Below are 27,586 nucleotides of genomic sequence, written 5' to 3'. Positions count from 1 at the left end.
CCAATCCGAGCGCCCCTTTCTCTGGTCTTCTCCCACTCCTTCTGCTCCCGAGCTTGCATCGACCATGGAGAAGCCTTGCTGCCACTGCGAGCCTCTCGTCGCACACCATGTGTGTGTTGCTCTCAAAGCCCATGCCGCCCTACACCGACAATCGGAATCACAACTGCATTTGCCGAGACCCAGCCCTTTGACCTATAAATAGGTCGAGCTCCTCATACCTTAAACCATCCCTCAATCAGCTTCTCCCTCTCTCAAAACCTACTTCTAGCGTTTCTCCACCCTCAGATCTACTTCCCAAAGCCTCTAGGGTTAGTTTTGCCGCAGTGTGCCACCACTCCCAACTACCTTCTAGTAGCCGCGCAACCACCCTGGAGAATCCCATTTCCCTTTCCTACCGTCCTCTCCCTTGGGTTCCACCCAACCCGTGGGTTAGAGCCAACGATGTGTGCACTTGTCCAATCGCATGCGATCATCCAGAAAAAAATTGCCTTCTGCATAGTAAGTAAGTCTCCAACGTGACCTTTGAATTTCTAATGTGAAATTATTGCTAACCTTGTTGTAGTGTGGTTGTGTTTGAGAAGGGCCTAGGGCTCGGGAAAGTGTTGGAATATTTAACGTGGTTCTTGTCAGAAATTGGGCCAAGGGCAGGATGGAGGATGAGAAAACACTTGTAGTTGGGGTTTGTGAAATTTTGGAATTGTGACTTGTGTATTGTTGTGTGGTTGAGTATTTATGATATGCCATGTCATCCAATAAACTGCTTGTCATGCATCTGCATATTCATTATTATTAATATCTGTCATGAATTATTCATATGTGCTATGTTATATGGCGAAATCATAAATTGGTTTTTGGTGTCATTAGAAAAATAATATATTTTTGTGTGGGTGCGCGCATCTCATGACCCAAAGTGAAAATGGGGTATTATCTCGGTGGATGTCACTTAGGAGAGTGTAAAATTGAATGACGTCCCCTGGGGTGTCGGCCAAGTGACAACAGGATCTGCCAAGACAGTAACGCTCTTGGTATGATTCCGGAGCCCCTTTGCTAGCGGGGGCTAGAGGACGCCTGATCAAGTTACGCCCCAAGAGCAGAGCTGGGCATTGCTCGTAACGACGTCACACGTGCGGTCGTTACCCGTAGTGTGACAAAGGGAGCTAGGGTGTGTGGGTGGTCCCAAGGGGAGACTATGGTGTACACTATAATAAATGGATGTGTACATATCAACAACCAAGAATTTCAAATATGAAAGCATACAAAGAAACATGCGCAGTAGTCATGAGTGACTTTTCCAAAATACCTATTTTTGAGGCATTACAAAAATAATATTGTTTAATAATAACCACTCACTCCAAGAGTCCCTTTTATGCCCAAAATTTCAACCATTTATTACGATGTGCACCATGGACTCCCCTTGGGACCATCCGCACACTCTCGCTCCATTCGTCACACCACGAGTAACGGCTGCGCATGTGACTTAGTAACAAGCGACGCCTAGCTTTGCTCTTGGCACGTACATAACGAGACATCCTTTAACCCCTGCCAGTAGAGGGGTCACAGAGTCGTACCAAGAGTGTTACTGTCTTGGCCGAGCCAGCTATCGTCCGGTGACAATCCAGGAGACCTCACTCAATTTTACAAGCTCCCAAGTGACCAGAGAAGTCACATCGAGATAATACCCCATCTCGACTTGGGGTCGTGATACACACACACCCACAAAATATACTTTTAATCCTTTGACACCAAAATAATAGTTTTACCGGTTTCACAGCACAAGCATAGAACAAAGCACAATCATAACAATATCATGAAACAATAATAACAATAAAAAAATGCAGATGCATGACAGACAGTTATTGGATGACATGGCAATAGTGCAATACAACAAATATCATAGATTTCACAGTTTTCAAATAATTAGGTTCTCTACAACTACACGCGATTCCTAACACTCAATCTGACCCTCGGCCAACAATTGCAACAACAACCATGATATTATAACCTAACACTTCACAGGGCCCTTGGCCACTTAACCAACCACAACCAGACTGCAACAAAACACAGTTTTCCAATGTTAGAAATCCAAGGGTCAGTCTAGGGTTTTACTTACTACATGGAACAAAAATTCTGGATGATCATTCATGCTGTCTAAGGGATCTCGCGAGTGTGCATGCGTGAGCATCATTGTAAGTGGAAAAAGATCTGCCAATAATGCAACATAACACAGTTTTCTAGCGTTAGAAATCCAAGGGTCAGTCTAGGGTTTTACTTACTACGTAGAACAAAAATTCTGGACGATCGTGCGTGCTATCTAAGGGATCCCGCGAGTGTGCATGCGTGTGCGTCACTGCGAGTGGAAAAAGATCTGCCAATAACTAATAACGACGACTAAATACGAAATAATAAAAACATAGGGTCACACAACTTACAAAGGTGGTGGCGCAGTAGAGGCAATGGCAGATTTGGTCAAAGCGGGGAGATCCACAACTGAAAAAATCACAGGAAGGCAGATTTGTAAAGACAAAGGGTGGAGGAGGAGACTTTTACAGCGGGGTGCGGTGGAGCACGATGGAGCAATGGATAAAGTGAGCTTTAGCTCACATGTTGGGTGGAACCAAGGGAGGAGGAAGGCAGGAATGGAAAGGGGAAGGCTATGAGGTGGTCAAATGGCCACCAGAGCACGGTTGGGAGTAGGGGCTTGCAGCTGCGCACGACTGTGCTAGGGTAAAATCTCTCCTAAAATCTATGAGATTGTAGATCAGAGGATGAGAAAGATGAAAGGAGGAGGCTTCAGGGAGGATGAGAGGCTTGGAGGTAAGTTTCGGGTGAGGGAGGCGTGGGTTGGGGCTTAGTGAACGCAGTCGCAGCTACAATTGGTGGTGCGGGACTGTAGGGGAACCACGAGCATTGCACGCATGGCATGTGATGGGTGGTGGGCTGCAGCGGCAAGCCTCTGCCATGGCAGAGGCTTCACGGGCCACACACAGAGAGAGAGAGAGAGAGTCACGCGGATTGGTGGAAGTGGACGGTAGATGAAGGTAGTGGCCAAAGCTTGACGGATGTGTGGTGATGGCGCAATGGCGGCTTGGGCGGCGAGGGCTCACAGGTTACTGAAGGAAGGAGGAAGAAGAAGAAAAGAAAAAGAAAGAGAGAAGAGAAGAGGTGGGGTCGGTCTGTCATGCTCAAACTGTCCTTTGCATCAAAGTGTATGGTGAAACGGATTCGTACGTGGGATCACTACAATGAGATCTCGCAATTTCAGCAAGTAAAACCACAGATCAACAACCAAGAATTTCAAACATGGAAGCATACAAACAAACATGCGCAATAGTCATGAGATACTTTCCTAAAATACCCATTTTTGAGGCCTTACAAAAATAATATCATTTAATCATAACCACTCACTCCAAAAATCCATTTTATACCCAAATTACAACCATTTATTACCATCTGCACCATCGACTCCCATCAAGACCACCCGCACACTCTGGCTCCCTTCATCACACCATGGGTAACAACAGTGTGACGCCCAAACTCCCACGTACAAAAAATACGGGAATCGTGACGTCAGGATGACGACAGCACGGTCACGCATCCCAACAAAATGTGCTCAAGTGTGTGCAACATGCAAAAGTGCACAATAAAAGTCGCAACAGATATTATAAATAAGTTAACTAAGTATCATAATTTTAAATACAAATATTCAAAACAAATTATCTTTTAAAAGTTATACAGTCATCCCAAAATATATTACAAAACAAATACATAAATAATTGATAAAGCGAATCTCGATAAACAGGAGTAATCCCAGATCACTCCGCCAACGGATCCAAGCTTAAGGCTCGTCATCCACATCTGCATCAAAATCTGCGATACCATAAAATGGTACCACAGGTAAGTATAAACCAAACAACTCTCGGAATAAAAACATATTAATACAACCAACATGCATTCATATGACAAAATACACTTAGCCATAAAATACAATTTTTCCCAAAAAATGATTATTTCCAACACAAGCCAAAATCCCATTTTGATCCAAAAACATAGTCTGTCATTTTTCCAGAAAATGATTCACACAAAACAAACCATTTATCAGACACTGTAGGCGGGAATCATAAGCGGGACTCCACCATCATCCCTGTTTACCACCATCCCTACCGCGTGCACCGTAGGCGGGAATCACAGGCGGGACACAACCACCATCCCTACTTACCACCATCCCTATCGCGTGCACCATAGGCGGGAATCACAGGCGGGACTCTACCACCATCCCTGCTTACCACCATCTCTACTATTCCTTTCCACACAATGAATACTTATCAGAGCACTGTAGGCGGGAATCACAGGCGGGACTATACCACCATCCCTGCTTACCACCATCCCTATCGTGTGCACCTTAAGCTGGAATCACAGGCAGGACACATCCACTATCCCTACTGCATGCACCGTAGGTGGGAATCACAGGCGGGACTCTACCACCATCCCTGCTTACCACCATTCCTACAGTCTCTTTTCCTTTTTCTCAAACCAGTCAATCCAGTCGTTTCAAACACACTCAGAATCATTTCACATGAAAATCCAAATTTCAAATAAACACCTGAAAACCTAGTTTTCAATAAACACATAAACATGAAAGTATGCACACGAAAACCCAGTTTCATTTACAAACATGATCATGCGTGCAATATGCCATGTACATGAACAACACCATACCAATAACCAACAATGCAAACCAAACACACAACAACTCCGTCCACAACCCATCCGACCCCCGAACTCCTTGGACTCAGTCCGACATGTCCAACCAGATCACAATAATATGAGTTAGTGCAAAAATATATTTAAATCACGATAGTTCTTTGGAGAAATACTTACAGTGCTATCTACTAATTTCCGGAGGATCGCGGAGGTGCAAGAGACAGCAACACAGCAACAGAACAGTGCCAAATGCACTGTAGCCGTGGGTCTCAAAAACCCACTTTTGAACGAGTGCAAACGAAGACCCGAGATTGATAGGGTAGGGCTTAGGGATGTCGGTGAAGCTAGTGGTGGTGGTGGTTGGCCGTGGGTGGCGGCGCAAAGGGTGGTTGAAGACCAAAAATACCCAAATCGGAAATGGGGTTGGTTGTGCTTCACCGATGACGGATCAGAGCTGGGGTTGGGTGCATTGGGTTGCTAGGAGGTCGATGATAAAGTGGTGAAGAAATGGTGGCCGGAGGTGGCGCGACGGCAGTGCTAGTGCTCAAGATGCACCGCGGCTTTGAGGAGTTCGTGGTGGCTAACGGCGGCGTGAGGGAGGCTGCAACTGGAGGGAAGGGGTCGCCGGAGGGAGGGGAAGTTGGAGGGGTGGGTGGTGCTGACCACGGCGGCGCGACGGCAGCTGGGCTGGGAGAAGAGAGAGCGGGGAGAGAGGCCGCGCGGGGAGAGAGAGAGAGGAGAGAAATGAAAGAGAAAAAGAAAAGAAAAAGAAAAGAAAAGGAAAAAAGAAAAAAATGGAGGGAAAGAAATGAGGTTCAATCCTCACATCTTGGGTTACAAAAATAATTCAATGGAAATGATTTCAAAACAGCATCTCAATTAAAATAATTTGAACGTAATGATAAAATGAAAATAAAATTATTTAAATCCAAAAATTAATTAATTTAAAAGAAGAACAATTTAAATGCATCACAATAATAAATATTAAGAAAATATCTCAAATTAATTTTCACAATTTAAAGATCATAAAATAAACCATCTAAAAATATACGATAAATTTAAAACAAGAGAATAAATTTTTGAATTATTAAAAATAATCCTTAAATAAAAATACACTAAAATACGGGGTGTTACATCCTTCCCTCCTTAAAATAAAATTTCATCCTCGAAATTTGTAAGGCCATACATCACGCTAAAGCAGGATACAACATACAACCAGAATACGCTTGAGACAACATACCATCACCAACGCCCAAATAGGCGTAAGTAATGTTCTCTCAAGTCTACTCCCATAGGCAATTCCATTATACTCACATTAGACTCCCAATGGTATCTCACGTCCAGTATTCCTAGGGTGGCTATGTTATCCAAAATCTCCATTTTTCATAAGAACCTTAATACAAATCTAATAAATTCCAATGATTAATAGCTCCATACAATAATCTGTGCTAATCTCAATCGGCTCCTATGCTATAACTTCTAAACCTCCTTTGAATTCTACCTTTGGTAACCTAATGGTCACTTCCAAAGTTAACCATCAATAACAAATTTTGCACAACCAAATGGTTAATCTTCAACTATAAGTATTGTCTCAAAAAATTCAAGTCACCACTAATTCCTCAAGATCAGTGCAAAATCCAAACTCCTAACTACAACCACAAATATCACGCTTCTACTGCGCACTCTGATAATTCGCCACATGCATAAAATTTATGTCCTCATAAAACTAACACCATCAAGTACAAGATGGCTCCATACCTACTAATGAAAAACTCTTATCATAATTTGGTAGAAAATACTCTCTTCTCCAAAACTACGAGTTGTCACTCATATTCCTCAATTAACTCCTGTTACCTTAAACAAAATCAATATTCCACAAAATACATCCATTATCACAGATAGAAAACCAATATCAATCAATCTCAACATCCCAAATTGCAAACAAGTAACATCACCCCAAAATATGCCCATCTCGTCTAAGTTAAAGAACATACCTTAAAAAGTTCGATTCCAACTCGGTCAACCAATAAGAGCGCCTATAAACTCCTACCCAACAAACTAAACCCAAAAACTCACCACCTACATTCTTAATAACATCTAATATAGCGGTAACTAAACTCACTATGAACCACCATTGACTACACCAAAATATTATCAAAACCTTCTTGGTAACTCGCCCACCTATTTCCACTCCTATAAGCTAGCATTAACACGACTAGTTCCTTCAATAGTACATCACTATTAAACCTTAAGACAAGCCATACTGCTCAAATCTTCAATCCACCAAAAGCCATTGCAAAGCACCCAAGGATCCTAGAGCTTTATTAACCCACATACCTGACCATATTATCCACCGATGATGCCTAAACTTCAACTTCCAAGATCTTATCATACACCATACATGATGTCACATCAATCTCTTTTCAAGTTAAATAACAATGTCCTTAATTCAACCAACTTGGTGCTCAATCTCCAAAAGAAAGTATAAAACATTCACCTTATAAAACTTGTAAATTCTAAAACCCCAAATATTATCAAATTGCTTATCAAGGTCGGCAAGATCGAAAACTTCTAATCTAAGCAATCCCTTAATTGCTTGTTGAAGCTACCACCTTAAATCTCATAAACTTATTTCTTAAAAATTATGGGGCCTCAAACCTTAGATGAACTTCTCATAAATCTAACCTTGAAGTTCGTTGAACTTACAACCTCCTTCTCCATAAACTCACTACTTAATTCCTACGGAAGCTACGACCTCAATTAACCTAAGCGATTTAAAACTATTCCACTCCTCAGTTGCGACTTGAGTTCCTACTCCACAGAGTTCACCCAGACCATGTCGTTCGAGCCTAGATATTAAAACAAACTAGTTGCCAAGAGTTCAGGCCTACTACACTAAATGTTCAAGCCTAACAATGACATTCACAGTCGTACCATCTTCTTGCCATAGCACACCTCTTAACCCGCCTTTGAACTCCGAACAAAACAAAACAAAACAAAATAAAATAAAATTCCATAAATAAATAATATATGAAAAAATGAATAAAACCAACAATAAAATATCATAAGACAAAATGAAGAAAACAATGAAGCAGTACACAATAAAATAATAGAGGCAAATAAAATAGCCTACCATAAAATAACGTAGTTAAACAAAATAAAGTAACATAAAATAAAATAAATAAACAAACAACGTAACACAATAAAATAAAATAAATAAAGCAATTAAAATAATATACTTTAAATTAAATAATTTAACTTACAACTTTAAAATAAAATTTCTGGTACATCACCTAAGGGACATGTGGGTTCATCCAGAGCCAAACTGCTCTGATACCACCTGTGACGCCCAAACTCCCACGTACAACAAATACGGGAATCGTGACGTCAGGATGACGACAGTACGGTCACACATCCCAACGAAATGTGCTCAAGTGTGTGTAACATGTAAAAGTGCACAAAAAAAGTCGCAGCGGATATTATAAATAAGTCAACTAAGTTCCATAATTTTTAATACAAATATTCAAAACAAATTATCCTTAAAAAGTTATACAGTCATCCCAAAATATATTACAAGACAAATACATAAATAATTGATAAAGCGAATCTCGATAAACAGGAGTAATCCCAAATCACTCCGCCAACGGAGCCAAGCTTAAGGCTCGTCATCCACATCTGCATCAAAATCTGCGATACCATAAAATGGTACAACAGGTAAGTATAAACCAAGCAACTCTGGGGATAAAAACATATTAATGCAACCAACATGCATTCATATGACAAAATACACTTAGCCATAAAATACCATTTTTCCCAAAAAATGATTATTTCCAACACAAGCCAAAATCTCATTTTGGCCCAAAAACATATAGTAATATTACTGAATCGTTATTTTTATTCCATATTGTAGTTCTATTAAATCTTAACAAGAATATATATTATATTATAATTAAATTAATATAGAAATTTATCACATTTTGTTAAATATTTAATTTTTATTAATATTAATCTAATTAATATTAAATAATGTGATATTATTTTTATAAAATTTTGTTATTCACAATGTCTCACTTTATTAAATTACTATTCGTATGTAATTTAGTGATTAATTATTTATTATATTTTAATGTTAATGTTGTATTGATAAGCTCTTTAATTATAAATTTCAGGTTGATTATAATGTCTTCTTCTAGGGCAGGATGTAATTGACGCAATCCAGCTGAGACTAATATCAGTCCAGGTAGGGAGATGACTGTTTCACTAGAGTGACAAATGAAGCTTTCTGACTTCCAAAGTCTTGTCTGGGAGGGTCATTCGCTGCCATTAGTCTTCAGCGATCGTGGTTGGGGACCTATTTTAAATGAGCAAGGGAATCACGAGAGACCGTCTCCTATATTGACATTGTTGCTAAGTTCTATAGAGAGATCAGTGGCGCTAGCCCAGATGACGGAGGGGCATACATGATATCTATTCGAGGAGTTTTAGTTGTATTTTCACAGGATGGACTCGCTGAGCATCTCGGTATTCCTAGGCTGCCAGATGCATATCCGAACGTGGTGTCTAGAGAGTCTAATCCTTCAGCTGAGGCAAAGACAGCTGAGGAGGAGGCACCAGTTTATACAGATGAGGTCGATACCTTACTGATCTTAAGGTGAGGGATTTGGTTGTTGGTCCAGATGCTCCCCAGTATGACGGGACAAGGAGCATCAAGCAGGCTGATCTATCTTCTTTCTTTAAGATCCTGAATTTGATAATTGCCAACAATATTGACTCTCGGCAGCACAAGATAGAGGTTGGCATTGATCGGACGAAATTTATGATACGGGTCACTTGTGACATTCCTATCGACCTGGTGGGGTATATATTCGATAGGATTCAATCAAAGTCCCGGTACATTTCGACGGATATACTGCTATTCGAGATCTTGATCACCCGATTTATGCTGATTGCCGGTGTTGTGCCTGATGTTGCCGAGTGTAAACGGGAGCCGATGAGACCGATTAATAACACCGCCCTCTGACAGAGCACGGGACACTCGAGACTGTGTCTTCGTGGACATGTTCCAAACTCGGTTGATCATCAGAGAGATGCACAATTGGGAGATCATGGAGTATCGGCCCCTAAGACATCTAGACAGGCCGAGACATCAGTACGCAACGCTACTCGTGAGGACATGGCCGAGATCGTGTGTGTAGCGATTAACGGACAAACATTAGCAATGATCGATGCAGTGCGTATAGAGGTCCGTTCTGCTGTGTCTGAGTTTCGTACAGAGATTACTGCTAGCATCTCTGAGTTATGTACGAAGCTTGATGCCATGTCTGCGACTCAGGTCACCATCAATACTCGATTGACACAGATAGAGGAATGCTTAGCTGCTGTCGAGGAAGTGTGCAAAGAGTTGGGGTTTTAGTACTTTCTATCTTTTATTTTTTTTTATTTTTAGTTTTCAGAATGGACAATATTTAGTATCTTGTAAATTCAGTATTTAATTATGAATTCGTATTATTTTATATTTTCTGAACTAATTATTGATTTATATTATTCCTATTATTTAATTGATAAATTTCTTATAATTACTAGTTAATATAAATATAATTCTATAAAAAAAAAAACATATGATCACCTTTTGAACCCTACAAATAACATTCAAACAATGCTGATTCATCATTTGAATGGGGAAAATTGTACGTTCGAATGGTAGAGCAATTTTCCGCTATAATAATTTTACTTAAAGTGCCAAAATGTACGTTTGGAAGGTTAAATTTAACCGTCCGAACGTTAAACATTATATTCAAACGGTTTCATTATTAAAGACAAAATATTTAGTCCATAACTATACCGTTCAAATGCGTTCGAACGATATAGTTCTTCCGTCGTTTTTTTGGCACGAAATATGGAATTCATCCCTAAATCTCACTTTTTAGGACGATTTTCATTTGGTTTCAAAACAAAATCGTCCCAAAAAATCTTTTTTGTTGTAGTGTAAATAGCTCATGTTTAACAAGCAACATGGAATGCGCGTTCATTATTAGACTCCATTAAACATCAGCTTCCATTTTAGTTTATAACTTAACAGTTTATTTCATTTTCATTTTTATATTGTTGAAAAAAGAAAACAATTAATTAAGATATTTTTCATTCTACTTCTTTTTTAGTGACTTTTTCATCAAGTATTTAACTTTTGATCGAAGCCCATGATGATATCAATAGGCGTGATTGAGAATAGCAAAATCGAGGATAAAGAGTAGCGCATTTACGTCGATATGACCCTAAATATTGTAAAGCATTAAATAATTATTGTGATAATTAGTTCTTATCTGAACATAATTGAAGTCAAACTTGGACAGAAGTACTGGACTTTAAAATGGAAGAGTTGCTCAAACTAAACCCTAGCTAGCGCGGTGCATGCTTGGATGGGAACCCTAAAAGATTATCTCGCTTGGAAAAATATTATTATTATATGAAAGGGAATCGAGATGCCCATTGGAAATTGGACATCATGTATTTTTTTTTAATTCTTTTAATCACACATATGATTTTAAAATTAAAAAATATTTGTATTTGAATCATGTTTACATGTTAAGATAAGATGAAATGAGATACTTTAAAAGGTTTGTGAAACCAAACCATGGCTTAGACATTGCGAACCAAATTCTTATTCAATTTTCGATATTTTAGGCATTTGACTTATAACCATAATTAAATTCGAAAGAAAGATGTTTGATTCATGAATTTTTTCTTTTTTTATCTAAGCTACTTCAAAAATTGATATAATAGTATCTGACTGTAAAATTATTTTTATATTAAAAAAAATATTTAACGTGTTTAATCACGCAGATTTAGTAATTTTACTTTATAAAATTATCTAGTGGTCACTCCGGCATTTCTCAACTTAATTTTAAATTGGGTTCGCCTTTGATTAGTTAATCAATTAACGCGGTCTTTGAAAATTGTAATCACTCAATAAAAAATTTAAAAACACCTGTGCACTTTAAAAAAATAAACAAAAAACAAAAACAACATAAAAAATTCAAACCACCTGTGCTCTTACGTTCTGCCGTCAACGATTGCTTGAAAGGAAACCATAGACCTAGTACCATGTACTGAAGGGATTAGCTATCCCTAATGGCACTGACAATTGATCCATCAAAGCTTTTGCAAGAGAATAGCAGAAAAATGGAAAGAAAGGCAGCATATCGCTCACATGTTCGTGGTTCAGCCTCAGATCCCGTCAAAGGAGGAGGTAAGGGAAGACTAAAAGCAATATTAATACTTGAGATCCATTAAAGGAATTTACTTAGACTATTCTCTGTTTGATTTCTCTGTTTTATCTTGGAAACTAATCCGAACAGTCCTGTTTTATCATGAGACTGAAAATGATACTAATATCAGCAATGACGAAACAACTGGACACGAAAGAGATGAGTTGGAGGAGGCAGATCTTGAAACGGAAAACATATGGGTACGGTTCTGGCGTAAACTGAGAGCATATTGCCACTCGCTCATTGTTGAAAACAGAGTAAAGAAAGGTGTAGAGCAGATGCTCGTAAAAATGCATCAGAGAAAATGTATATTCCGAATGAAGTGTTTTTGGTTTTCCATACATCCTCAATACAATAGTGCTCATATTTATAGCAGAAATCATTTACAAGAGAATAATTCTAGAGGGTTCTTCTGTTATTTCGTATGAGGTGCAGAGGAGGTTGTGGCATTTTGTTGAGGGCAGCCAGCAGAGGAGACATTTGGTTGAGGGCATGCAGTAGACGTGGCCCGTGAGGCGTGCTCCTCTACAGCAGGTGTACATGCTCTAATATCCCCCCGCGAGGCAAGCGGCACTGATAAAATGGTGAGGCTGGATCGTAAAAGTGCAAAGCGTGCCGAGGAGAGTGGCTTAGTAAAAATATCTGCAATTTGTTCTTTACTTGAGACAAAAGAAACAGTGAGGGTTTTGTTGGCAACACGATCACGCACAAAGTGATAATCAAGATCTACATGTTTAGTGCGTGAGTGTAGAACAGGATTAGCCGAGAGATAAGTTGCACCAATATTATCACATAACAAGTGAGGTGCTTCAGTCAAAAAAATTCCTAATTCTTTTAAGAGAGCTTGTATCCACAAAATTTCACAAGCAGTATTTGCAACTGATTTATATTCTGCTTCAGTTGAAGATCGAGCTATTGTAGGTTGTTTCTTGGAGCCCCAAGACACAAGATGAGAACCAAAGTAAATACAAAAACCACCAGTCGATTTCCGATCATCTGGGCAACCAGCCCAATCAGCATCTGAAAAAGCTGTAAGTTTGAGGGAAGAGACAGAGGAAAGGAAAAGACCAAGGGAGACAGTGAGTTTGAGATAACGTAATATGCGTTTGACAGCTTTCCAGTGGGATTGACGAGGACAGTGCATGTATTGACAGACTTTATTGACTGCATAGGAGAGGTCTGGGCGAGTGAAAGATAGATATTGAAGACTACCAACAATACTACGATAAAGGTGGGGATCTTCGAAAGAGGGTCCATCAAGTGCAGAAAGTTTATCAGATGTGGACAATGGTGTGGACACTGGTTTGGAGTCATGCATATTAGTCTTTCGTAATAAATCAGAAATGTAACGAGACTGAGATAAGAAAATACCCTGAGCCGTGCGGTGAACATGAATGCCTAAAAAAAAATGTAGTGAGCCGAGATCTTTGACAGGAAATGATGAGGACAGGGATGAAATAAAATCAGTAATGAGAGAGGAATCAGAAGCTGTCACTACTATATCATCAACATAGATTAAAACATATACAGAAGCAGTGGCAGATGTAAGAATAAAAAGAGATGAGTCAGAAACGGAAGCATGAAAACCAAGAGATATTAATTTCGAACTAAGTTTAGCAAACCAAGCCCTAGGGGCTTGTTTCAAGCCATAGATGGATTTTTTTAATTTACAAACATAATGAGGAAAATCAGAATGAACAAACCCAGTAGGTTGCTGCATGAAGACATCTTCTTGCAAGTCCCCGTGTAAAAATGCGTTCTGTATATCCAACTGATGAAGAGGCCAATTCCGAGATACTGCAAGAGAGAGCAAAATACGTATAGTGACAGGCTTAACAACCGGACTAAAAGTCTCGGAATAATCAAGACCGGCTTGTTGATGAAAACCCTTGGCAACAAGGCGAGCCTTGCGCCGTTCAATGGTCCCATCAGCAAGTCGTTTGGTTTTAAGAACCCATTTTGAGCCAAGAAGATTTTGAGAGGGATGAGGGGGGACGAGAGACCAGGTTTCGTTTCTGAGAAGTGCTTCAAATTCGCTGGCCATGGCCATACGCCAGACAGAAAATTTTGAGGCTTCGGAGTAGGAGGAGGGCTCATCGGGAATGGAGGAATGTGTGGTTAGGGAAGCATGAAGATTCGGTGATTTTGGTGGAGGCCATAGAATAGTTTCGTCGTGACGTTGGAGAGGCCGAGTGATATGGTGTTTGGACCGAGTGATCATGGGATGGGAATTGATGAGAGAGGGAGTAGAGTGATCGAAACCGATTGAAGGATTATTTGGGAAGGAATTGGTCTGTGATGAAGTAAGAGGCGTTGGAAGGATGGAAGGAGAGGACGGCGCAGAAGGTAAGTGTTCGGGAGAAGAGGAAGATTCAGAGTTAGGGTTTGTGAGCGTGGGCTCGTGGGCCGGAGTAGGAGAAAGGATAAGGGATGAGGTAGGCTGAAAGCTGGTGGGCTTGGGGGCTGGGCTGGAGCTAAGAAAAGGCCGAATAGAAGTAGAGGAAGGATGATCATGAGAGGAAGCAGCGGGCTGGGTTGGAGTGAGGTGTTCGGCCTGAGGATGTAATGAAGAAATAGAGGGCTGTGTAGGCAGTATGTGAGTAGAGGCGAAAGGAAAAGAAGTTTCATCAAATCGTACATCACGGGAGATGTAAATACGACCGGATGACACATGCAAGCAATTATACCCTTTGTGATCAAGAGTGTAGCCTAGAAAGACACAGAGTTTAGATCTCATGTCTAATTTATGATGATTGAAGGGACGAAGGTTAGGCCAACAGGCCGAACCAAAAACTCGTAAAAAATTGTAATCTGGAGGTGAATTAAAAAGGGTTTGAAAAGGAGAAAGATAGCAGAGGATAGGTGTAGGCATTCTATTAATGAGAAAAACTGCAGTTTGAAAAGCATCAACCCAGTATTTAATGGGTACGGAAGACTGGGCTAAAAGAGAGAGCCCAGTTTCGACAATATGGCGATGACGCCGTTCGATGCTACCATTTTGTGCATGAGAGTAAGGACAAGAAATTCTATGAGAAATACCCAGAGTTTGTAAAAGAGTATGAAAGGGGCGGAATTCACCACCCCAGTCGGATTGAACAGCTATGATATTTTTTGAAAAGGTATTCTTGACAAATTGAACAAAGTTGAGAAAGATTTTAGAAACATCGGACTTGACATACAACGGAAAGAGCCAAACATACTTCGTAAAATCATCAACAATGGAGAAATAAAATCTAAAACCATTGGAGGATAGCACAGGCGCAGGTCCCCATACATCTAAAAATAATAATTGAAAAGGAAATTGAGATTGAGAAGGTGATGATGGATGAGGAAGAGCATGAGACTTGGCTTGAAGACATGCCGAGCAGGGTAATGAGGTTGACATGGATGAGACTGGAAGATTGTGATGTCGTATGGTAAAGGAGGTGATCCGAGGGGAGGGATGTCCAAGACGAGCATGCCATGTAGAAGATGAAGTCCTTTCACCAATGAGAGCATGTTGTGAAGGAAGATTGACATTCTTGACATCAGTTGGAAGGACATACAAGCCATTTTTAACGGGGCCCTGAAGCAGTACTTCTTGGGAATGCAAATCCTTCACAAAAAAACCAGAAGAGTTAAATTCAAAGAAAACAGAATTATCTAAACAAAATTGTCGGACAGATAATAAATTTCGAGAAATTAAAGGAACATGGAGTAATTGACGGAGAAGAAAATTGCCAGAGGGTGTGGGAAGTAAGCCTGAGCCAGTGTTTTGTATAGCAAGAGATGATCCATCGCCAATAGTCACTTGATCTGGACCTTGATAAGCAGATGATTCCAGATTAAGTTTAGAAAAATCAGATGTGAAGTGAGTGGAAGCAGCCGTATCTGGAAACCAAGAAGTGGAAGAAGTGGAATTATTTGGAAAATTTGTGAAGTTAGCCGAGAGAGAGGAGGGAGGAGGAGACTGATATGCATGATCAAAACGATGGTAACAGGAGATTACAGTGTGACCAATGCGATTACAGAGTTGACAAGTGGGGCGATTATTCGGAGAAGAGGAAAAGAAATTTGGGGAAGAAGATGGAAGAGTTCGACCACCTCGTCCACGCCGATAGCCACGACCACGGCTTCGGTTAGGAGTGAAATTATGAGGAGAAGAAGAGGGACCACGCGTAGTAGTGAAGTTAGCCTGAAACGAATGATTGAGAAGAGACTGTGTTTGGTGTGCAAGACGAGACTCATGGTTGACAAGAAAACTGTAAACCTGAGAAATGGAAAGAGGCTCAGGTCGTGTAGTGATTGAGGACACTACAGACTCGAAATCCGACCCAAGACCAGTTAAAAAGTAGATGATAAATTCGGATTCTGGGAGAGGGTGACCGGCGGCATTAAGGGATGCCGAGAGTGCTTTTGCCTTGTGAAAATAAGTGGAGACCGAATCGGATCCTTTTTTGAGGGTAGCAAGTTGGAATTTCGTGGTCATTAGATGGGCTGTTGATTGAGCAGAATAAAGATTGTGAAGTGTATCCCAGATTTGCTTAGAGGTCGGACAGTCAAGAATTTGAGAGAGAACATTTTCGGTAAGAGAAGAATAGATTGCCGACATGATGAGTTGGTCTTGAGTGAGCCAGGAGAGGTAGTTCGGATTGGGAGCATCATCGATGGAAGAGGGAGGTGCTGGGATAGAGCCGTCGACATGACCAAACAATTGGTTGCCACGGAGGAAGGTAGTGATCTGTGCATGCCAAAGAAGATAATTTTCGGAAGAAAGTTTGATGGTGATGGATTGGGCAGCTGCGTTTGTGATGGAAGGATTTGGAGAGTTAGACTTAGGTGGTGCCATGATGATCGGAAAAAAAAAGGATGGGTGTTAGCCCTATGTGGCTCTCGATACCATGTTGAAAACAGAGTAAAGAAAGGTGTAGAGCAGATGCTCGTAAAAATGCATCAGAGAAAATGTATATTCCGAATGAAGTGTTTTTGGTTTTCCATACATCCTCAATACAATAGTGCTCATATTTATAGCAGAAATCATTTACAAGAGAATAATTTTAGAGGGTTCTTCTGTTATTCCGTATGAGGTACAGAGGAGGTTGTGGCATTTTGTTGAGGGCAGCCAGCAGAGGAGACATTCGGTTGAGGGCATGCAGTAGACGTGGCCCGTGAGGCGTGCTCCTCTACAGCAGGTGTACATGCTCTAATACTCATGAAAATCTGGCGTCATCTGACTACATATCACCCTAGACGTTCTCCTGCAGTTCCTGAAGGTACTAATTTACTTTCATACCGTAACACAATTAGCATATTAATCTCCTCGTAATTTGAAATTAGCACATGAAAATAGGCCAGGAATACAAGAAGCTCAAGACAGTATATACGTTTAGATTGAGGAACAGTAGTCACTGGATTCTGGATAATGATTTGGAACTATTAACAGCACATCAGCAATAAATATTTTTGGCGATTCCTACGTCTATGAAGTTCTAGTCAGCATTTGGAAGAATAATGTTTTATAAAAAAAAATTTCAACAAATTATTTCATGACGGATTATTTGCGACAATAACGATTATTTGCGATAAAAATAGACTTATTTTGACAGGAAAAAATCATTTTCGTTGAAAATATCTGGTTACAAATAAGCAGTTTTCTCGACTTTCTAGTATTTGGTTTTGACATGACAATATTCCATTACTTTTTATTGTTTGGTGACTATTCTTATTCTTTTATGAGTCATTCTGTCATTATTCTATACTACACATCATACTTTATTTTTTATTTTATTTTATTATTGATAAACTAAATGAATTTTTTTACTCATCATTCAAATACTACACATTTGGTTAGGAAAAAAATAAAATAAAATAATACGTTGAGTGTAGTGTAGCTGGGGATGATGAGTAGAATTCTTCTTATAATAGATGCACTATTCGTCAACTTGATAATATTTTTATAAACTAAATATGAATGCAGAATTAATTAGTTTTTTATGATTTTGTTAACATATAATTTAAATAATTAAATTTATTTATTTTAATACGCTTAAACTTTTTAAATAAGTGTATGGTTTTGATCAGTTTAAATCATGACACTATATTGCTTCTCATTTAATTAAAATATTCTGCCTCACTTATAATGTGACAATTTGTCTCATACATGAATGAGTATTAAGATATAATTTAAATTATTAAATTTACCTCTTCCCCGTCAAGATCCGTAAAAAGAGTATTTGATTTCGCAAAAATAACTGTATATAGAATGTTTGATTTAATTTAACAATCAAACAAACAAGAAACGTGATTTCCCTCAACATTAACTACACTCCTCATACTTCATTAACATTTTCTAGTACTTCCTTTGCAGGATGAAAGAAAAATCCGAAACTCAATTAGACGTATAAAAAGCAAAAAATTCAATTTCGATACAGAAATTACTGAAATATATGAAATGAATATAAAAATACGTTCCTTGTTTCTGTTTGTATTTTTTAGTTTATTTAAGTCAATTAGCTGATGAGGAGTACGAAGACGACATTAGCGACATTTTCTGTGACATTAGCGACGACTATGGTAGCGATGCTGAGTGCCTGATGAGTGCTGGGGAACCTAACCCAGGTACAACATTCTCTCTAGTGTTTTAATGCTCTTTTTTTTCAATGATTAAAAAAAAGAAGTAACAGCTTTTTGGCAATACTCTGTCTTCATACTAATATTTATGCGTTTGTATAACATTGTGAATAAGGCGTTCATACTAATATCAATCGAACGAAAAAATCCACCTAAATATTGCCCTAAAAACTAATAAAACTGCTCATGCTTGGTTAAAAATTTCTAGTGCATTTGCAATTTTGCATATATACACACCAAATTCCAGCATTCAAGCTTTAGACATTAGATGTGATTCATTGCCAATTGGTGTGGTCGATATTCCCGGAATTGGTTAATTTGGATCATGTTGTTAGGATGCTGTCCTCTGAAACAAGTTTCTCATGTACTCCCCTTCGATCCATATCCTTTTTTGATCGATCTACATACGTGGGTACTGTTTCTGTTTTACCGAATTATGTTATAAGAAAATAAATGATTTTTGGGCACTGTTTTGTTGTGATAGCTTGAGAATATTTTAGTACTTCTTTTTGTTTGGTGCGAATAGTACCGTTTTTACGTAAATGTAACTTTTTTATGATAGGAGAGCTATTAATTGTGCCTTAACTTGTACTTCACTAATGTTTTATGGAAAATATTAAAACGTTTTATAAATTGTTTGGTACTGAATATAATTTTACACATAAATGTCAATTAATTCTTATGATAGATGCACTATTCGGTGAAACTTTTAAACAAACTTCTTATAAACTAAATATGGTTAAATACAGAATTAATTTACTTTATGTGGCAAAAATATAATTTAAATAATTAAATTTACTTATTTCAATCAGCTTAAGTTTTCCGAATAAATACAAGTTAGATTTTGAATTCGAATCCTGACTCTATACTGTTCCTCTTTTAATTTAAATTTTTCCCATGTTAGACTCACTTATTAGGTGACAATTTATCACACACGACATATTAATAAGATATATTTAAATTTTTAAATTTAACTCTTCATTAATGTAACTAATGACAGTAACATATATCATAGTTGTTGTATATTTGCATAAGAATAAGTTTGAGGATAAAATTCCTTTAAAAGAAGAAGTTTGAGGATAAAATGGTAGTGGTCAAGTGTGAGCAGAACCCGTAAGAGAAGTATTTAATTTATCAATCAAACAAACAAAAACGTATTTGCACTCAAAATTAATTACACTGCTTCATTATGCCATTGTTTAGGAATACAATCCATCTTATCTTATTCAGTCTCTTCTCAAAATTTCTTTTCTAAATATCACTTAAATACAAACATTTTTCTATTTCAAATTTTTAATTTTTTTATCTAATCCTTACCTAATCATTACAACATTTTCAAATTTCAAAACAAAATACAAAAAATAATACAACTTTTTCAAATTTTAAAATAAAAATTATATTCTAACAATATTTTAACTTTATAATATTTTTATTCAACTTTTTTTTTTTTATCTTCTTTCTCAAAATCCAATAAAATATCTTAATTCAAATTATTTCACGACTATATATTCATAAAATTTTCATCTCATCTTATTTTCCAAGCATCTCCTTAAGTTTTCTAGTACCTTTGCACAATGAAAGAATATTCTATTGGAGAGAGAAATTACAGAATTTAAAATTTGCTAGAACTCAAATCCAGGTATTTTTCAATCCACGGCACCATAAAACTCACTTAAATGCATAATTTTAAAAGAGGTCAAAAAAAAAAAAAAAAAAAGAGGATAATATTTATATTCAAATAATGATAAGGTTATAATTTTTCCTTTATTATCATGTATTTTCAGGTTAGACTGTTAGAGAAACATAAAATATAGGAAATGAATATAAAAATAAGTTCGTTGTTTCTGTTTTGGTTTTTTAGTTTATATAATTCTAAGATATAATAAAAATTATTTCAAAACTTTTATTACATGAAATTAAAAATCCTTGGAGAACCCAATAATAATAATAATAATAATAATAATAATAGAACTATAATAACGGTATTATTATAATGCAGTATGAAATTATAATGGTTCTTCAATCCAATCTTTCGCACTTTTTATTATTATTATTATTGTTGTTGTTATATATTATTGTCTATTACAGATCATGAACTCAACATGATGATCGACGACCGTACTGGGATCAGGATTCGTAGCAGGACGTCGTTTCGAGAACCTAACCCAGGTACCACATTCTCACTAGTACTGTTTCATTGCTCTTTTTTTTAACGATTAAAACAAAATGTAGTAGCAGCTTTTTGGCAATATTCCACATTCATATTAATTGTGAGTTTATATTTTTTGTTTACACTAGTAGAATGTATAAATATTGTACAATTATTTTAAAAAAATAATTATTTTTTATATAGAATTGTATTTACTTTTTTCTTTCTAAATGATTATACGGCGCTTGCGCACTCCATATCTTTCAAATATCTTTTCTCTAGAATCAAATAATTTAAAATAAATTAATAATTTATTAAAATAGTTTTATAAGAAATTTGATAAAATGGTGTTGTTGATTTCATTTTTAATTTATAACCATAATTTAATTCTACTTCGACCAATCTTTGCCGCTTTTGCTATTATTCCAACGAACTAAAATGCCTTTATTCTTCCGAAGGCATTCTTTTAAAGAATAGAAAAGGAGAAAAATACTTGTGCGTATTAACCAATCAACAGTATTACGTACATGTGTGCCTTTATATATAACTTGACAAAAGAGCGGGAGAAATAATAAGAAATTTATCTAAGCCTAATACACCCTCCTCAAATTGGAGCATGAATGTCAATGAGTCTCAACTTGGACATCATAATAGAAAACAAAGGTAAACCGTAAACCCAAAGCTTTTGTGAAATAATCAGCAAGTTGGTTCTTGGAAGAAACATGAAAAGTACAAGAAAAACCATCTTGTATCTTGTCACGAACGAAGTGGCAATCGATCTTGATGTGCTTAGTTCGTTCGTGAAAAGTAAGATTTGAAGCAATATGGATTACAAATTTGCTATCACAGTATAAGGAAGCAATAGTTGGAGGGACTTGCAGATCTGACAACAAGGATGCGAGCCAAACTAATTCACAAACTGTAGTGGCCATGGCACGATATTCTACTTTAGTAGAAGATCTGGAAACAACAATCTGCTTCTTGGACTTCCATGACACGAGTTACCATGAAAAATACAAAAACTAGTGAGAGAATGTCTAGTATCTTGGCAGCTAGCCAATTAGAATCTGTGAAGGCACTCAAGTTTAGAGACGAATTAGCAAGGAAGAAAAGGCCTTGGCTTGGAGCTGATTTCAAATATTGCAATACTCGATATGCAGCATGTTGATGAGGCTGTGGAGGTGAGTCCATAAATTGGCTAAGAATATGAACAACAAAAGTAATATTAGGTCTTGTTATGGTGAGATACAGTAATCGACCTACCAATTTTCGATAAACCTTAGCATCATCAAGAGGAACACCATCAATCCGAGACAGTTTAACATTTTGTTCCATGGGAGTCTTTACTAGCTTACACCCCAAGTAACCAATGTCAGAAAGTATTTCCAAAGTATATTTCCTTGGAGAGGGGGATATACCTTTGAAACTTCGAGCAACCTCAAATCCTAGAAAAAATTTTAAATATCGAAGATCGTTTAATTTGAACTGTTGATTCAAAAATACTTTGAGAGGGTGAACTGATGTGGTATCATTGGTTGCTATCAAAATGTCATTGACATAAACCAATAAGGCTATAAAAGATGAGCCTTGAGACAGAGTGAAAAGGGAATAAACTGCTTTTGATTGTATAAAGTCATGTTCAATGAGTGTGGAAGAAAACTTAGTAAACAACTGTCCTGATGCTTGCTTTAAACCATACAAATATTTATTGAGTCGACACGCTCTAGTATCTCCTTTTTCCACAAAAACCAGGAGGTAAAGACATATAAACTTCCTCTTTCAACTCACCATGCAAAAATACATTGTTGAATTAGATGCCAACCTTTGATAGCAGCAATGGCTAACAGACATTTAATGGTAACCATTCTTGCAACTGGTGAAAAAGTATCAAAGAAGTCGATCCCTTCTTGTTGAGTGAAATCCTTAGCTACCAACCTAGCTTTATATCTTTCAAGGGTCCTATCAGATTTATGTTTGATCTTATACACCCACTTGCATCCAATTGGATGTTTGTTGGATGGTAGAGTGGTTAAGTTGCAAGTATTATTTTGTTGTAAAGCATAAATTTCTTTTGCCATAGCAGTCCTCCAATGAGGAAATTTCACAGCTTGATAGAACTTTGGCTCAAAAATTGAAGAAATGGCTAAAGCTTATGCTCGATAAGATGAAGATAATCGAGAATAAGAAACAAATGAAGAGATAGAATAGTGCTTACCTGATTCAGGACCAGTTAAATGAGAAAAGGATGGCGAAGGACAAGTAGTAGAAGAGACCAAATGGCATTGGTAGTCCTGAAAGTAACCAGGTGGCTTATGTGGTTTGGATGATCTTTGACATGAGGGAGATGGAAGTGTTATGGATGGAGTGGGATCCTAAACAGATTGATCAGATGACGAAGTAGAAGGAACATAGTCAGAATGATTAGGAAGAGGATTAGGGAGAACAATAGATGAAGGAGATGAAAGATTAAAAGCTCAAATATGACCAAGATTTTGTGACATGGATTTGAAAGGAAATATTTCCTCATGAAAAAGAACATCACTAGAAACAAAGACGGAATGGTTGTCAATGTCATATAGCTTGTAACCCTTTGAAGCAAGAGGATATCCAAGAAAGATGCAACAACAAGCTCTTGGAGCAAACTTGGATCTGTTATGTGTTAAAGTAGATGCATAACAAAGAGAACCAAAAACTTTCAAATGTGTGTAGGATGGTGACTTGTTGAAGTGTAAGTCGTAAAGAGTTTTATTAGAAATGATAGGAGAATGAGTTCTATTAATAAGGTATATTGCAGTAAGTATACAATCACTCTAGAAAATAAAATGGATATTGGATTGAAAAAGAAGAGCATGAGCTACGTTTAAAATGTGCTGATACTTCCTTTCGACAACTGAATTTTGTTGACGAGTGGCTACACAAGACAATTGATGGATAATGCCTTTGCTAGAGAAAAAATGATTCATAGCAAATTCATTTCCATGATCAAAATGAATGATTTTGATGTTAGAAACAAAATGTGTTTCAACCATAGCAATGAAATACTGTAAATGAGTCCGAGCATCAGATTTAGATTTAAGTAAATAAATCCAAGTGCTACGGGAGTAATCATCTACTATGGTTAAAAAGAAATGAAAACCTTCTATTGATGGAGAAGAGAAAGGTCCCCAAATATCAACATGAACAAGTTCAAAAGGCATTGAAGAAATATGTCCACTAACAGGAAAAGACAACATCTTATGTTTAGCAAGAGAGCAAACATTACAATATCTGGAATTATTATTGGAAACAATGGAAGAAAAGATAGGCAAAAGCTTCATACAAGAAAAGGATGGGTGACCCAACCTTTGATGCCAAATATCAACAGAAGCATTATTAATTGTACTAGAAATATAAAAAATAGAAGGATTAGAAGACACATCTTTAGAATTAAAGCCATGAACTTGTTGATGAAGTTGTAGTATGTATAATCCTTCTCTAGCTTGTCCCTTCCCAATCGTCCTCTGAGGTCCTGAATAAAGCATGCATTATAAAGGAAAATGAGACAGCAATATGAACTAGTTAACTTGCTAACAGATAAAAGATTGAAAGTAAATGAAGGAATGCAGAGGCCATCATGCAAGATGAGAGTTGGTGACAAGAAAATAGAACCTATGTGACTGACATGAGTAGAGGCTCCATTAGGAAGTTTGACAACAATATTGTGCACAGGTCGAGAAGAACTAAATAAAGATATTGAGTGGATCATATGATTCATCACACCAGTATCTATTATCCAGTCATGATAAAAAAGATTGAGAGAATTTTTGTGAGTAGTGGAAAAAACAGAATGGCTGGAATTGATTTACTTGATAGATGATCAAAAGAAGAAGATGAAATTACATTCGCTGCTTGAGGAGAAGGAGTAAGAGACAATGAATTAAGGAGAGCCAAAAGCTGCTGATACTGTGAATGTGAAAGAGGCAAAGAGTTAGTAGAAGTAACTTGATGAGCAGAAGGAACCGAGGACCGAGCTTGAAGTCGATATCCTGGTGGATATCCATGGAGCTTAAAATATTTATTAGCAGTATGTCCTCGTACTCCACAGTGAGAACATAGAGGCCTGTACCTAGAGAATAAAATTCTTATTTCCAGTGGATGCTTTACTAGAAAGACTGGAAGATAGAGCAGCAGAGGGAATAGAAGGGATCAAAACAGAGCCTATATCTCGTTGCCTTTCTTTTTGAAGGACAAAGGAGAAAACCTTGTTAATTGGAGGAAGAGGTTCAATAAGCAATATCTGACCTAAAATATGAGAATAACTATCGTTCAGTCCCATCAGAAAACGCATTACATAATCTTGTTGTTGCGGATCAAATAGGGAACGTAATGCGCCACAAGAACATGATGGCAGTGGCCTGTAATTGGCTAGCTCACCCCATAGTCCTTTCATTTGAGTGAAATAGGCACTAACCATAAGATGATCTTGCGTGAGAGAAGCAATTGCTTTTTGTAGCTGGAAAATTCAAGGTCTGTTGGCTTGAGAGAATCAGTCCTTGAGATCAGACCACATCTCCATCGCAGAGTCTTCATAAATCACACTAGCTATGATCTCTTAGGAAAGGGAGTTGATGAGCCAAGATAGAACCATATTATTACATTTGATCCAATAAGGAAATAGAGAAGAAGAATTGGAAGGCTTCAAGATAGATCCATCAACAAATCTGATCTTGTATTTTGCTGTCAAGGCCATCAACATGAAGCGGTGCCAGGTATGATAATCCTCACCATTGAGAACTTGTGTAACCAGTAAGGAGCTGGGACTGTCACCATGATGAAGGAAATAAGGACTGGAAGGATCTTCAGAGGCAAGAGGAGAGTTAGAGGAAACAGACAAAGTGCTCATGTTCGTAGGGTGCAAAAAGAAAATATCTCTGATACCATGTAAAGAATAGAAAAGGAGTAAAATACTTCTGTGTATTAACCAACAGAAAGTATTATGTACATGTGTGCATTTATATACAACTTGAAAAAAGAGCGGGAAAAATACTAAGATTAAATTTATCTTACTCTAATAATTCTCCTGGGAAATCAAAATTATTAAGCATTGTTAAACTAATACTATTCTTTCATTCATGGCTCTAATATTACGTAGGTTGATAAATCTCATCATGATGTTTTGTTATCAGCATTTGATATCAATTTCTATTCACATTGTCTTCATTACGCACATTACCATGCATATATATACAGGAATAAAGCGACCAACTGTTATTGTTCTTAAAACAATACAGTTTTTTCAGATTTTAAAATAAAAAAATTATATTTTAACTGGCCTTATAATATTTTTATTCAACTTTTTTTTATCTTCTTTCTCAAGATCCAATTAAATATCTTAACTCAAACTCTTTTACGATTATATATTCACAAAATTTTTATCTCATCTCATTCTCTAAACATCCCCTTAGATTTTCTAGTCCTTTGCACAATGAAAGAAAAATGCGAAACTCAATTAGACATAGAAAAAGGTATATTCTATTTCGAGAGAGAAATTACAGAATTGAAAATTTGCTAGAACTCAAATCCAGGTATTTTTCAATCTACAGCGCCATAAAACTCAATTAAATGCATACTTTTAAAAGAGGATATTATTTATATTCATATAGTATTAAGGTTATATATAATGTTTCCTTTTTTATCATGTATTTTCAGGTTAGACTGTTAGAGAAACATAAAATATAGGAAATGAATATAAAAATAAGTTCCTTGTTTCTGTTTTGGTATTTTAGTTTATATAATTCTAAGATATAATAAAAATTATTTCAAAACTTTTATTACATGAAATTAAAAATCCACATTCATATTAATTATGAGTTTGCATGTGATACATATAGTTGTGGAGTACGTAAGGGTCGTGCAATCGTTTTGAAAATATGATTTTTTTTTTTTTGTATTTGATTTTTTTTAAAAAAATTTTAATTTTACTTATAAGGAAGTGACTATTAATAAAATTATATATTTTTTAAATTTTTTCTTAATGATTAAGGATGCTAAAAAAATACTTAAAATAAAATGATAAAAAAGTAAATACACGATAAGTAGTAAATAGATAGTAACTCTATCACTACCCTTACGTAGGTTGATAAATCTCATCATGACGTTTTGTTATCAGCAATATTTGATATCAATTTCTATTCACATCGTCTTCATTACGTGCATTACCATGCATATATATACAGGAATAAAGCGACCACCTGTTACTGTTCTTCAAGCACCGCCGCCACCACCGCCATGACCAACATCATAATTCCAGAATCAACCTCAAGTTTAAAACTTTTGGCATGTACAGATAGTGCTCCATGCCATGGCGTCCACTTGGTATATTATATTATTGTATTGCAACTCTTTAATTTCCCTTCGGGATTATATCTTCTCAATCATAGGGATCAATAAATTGTTTGCCATATTCCTCTAACAGCTAAAAGCTATTTAGTTATTTTATATATATATATATATATAAAAAACCCAGCAGATCAGATTATGTCTCTTTATAAATAAATTGTTTTTTTATTTTAGATACAATAATTATTCATTCGGAGCGATGTTGGGTTTAACGACATAAAACAATCAAGTCCCTTTCTTAGAGCATCCACATCCCATGCCGCAAAATACTACTTTCCCTATAATTTGATGTTTGTTTTAAGGTTTTGATCAAAATATTTCCTACAACAGTAGTTCCCAAAATATAGGGATTCACTATTCATCCCCTAAACTATTTTTTATCAATATTTTATTCTAGTACATAAAATAATTTTTTCTTCCAATCATCTACACTTTCTCTCATACTTATATTTGTTATAGCTTTAAATAATAATTTTAAAAATAA

At 36.9% G+C, this 27,586-nt stretch overlaps 1 long non-coding RNA gene across 1 annotated transcript; it reads left to right on the top strand.

Annotated features, from left to right (window-relative positions):
- Positions 1–2,427: 2,427 nt before the first annotated feature.
- On the top strand, positions 2,428–27,173 carry LOC121242799. The gene is made up of 3 exons (XR_005935977.1): positions 2,428–2,465; positions 20,733–20,744; positions 26,940–27,173. It is a non-coding gene; the product is annotated as an uncharacterized LOC121242799 (long non-coding RNA).
- Positions 27,174–27,586: the final 413 nt, after the last annotated feature.

The sequence above is a fragment of the Juglans microcarpa x Juglans regia genome, chromosome 8D (genome assembly GCF_004785595.1).
Source record: "Juglans microcarpa x Juglans regia isolate MS1-56 chromosome 8D, Jm3101_v1.0, whole genome shotgun sequence".
Lineage (NCBI taxonomy): Eukaryota > Viridiplantae > Streptophyta > Magnoliopsida > Fagales > Juglandaceae > Juglans > Juglans microcarpa x Juglans regia.
This window is presented reverse-complemented; position numbering and strand designations above follow the sequence as displayed.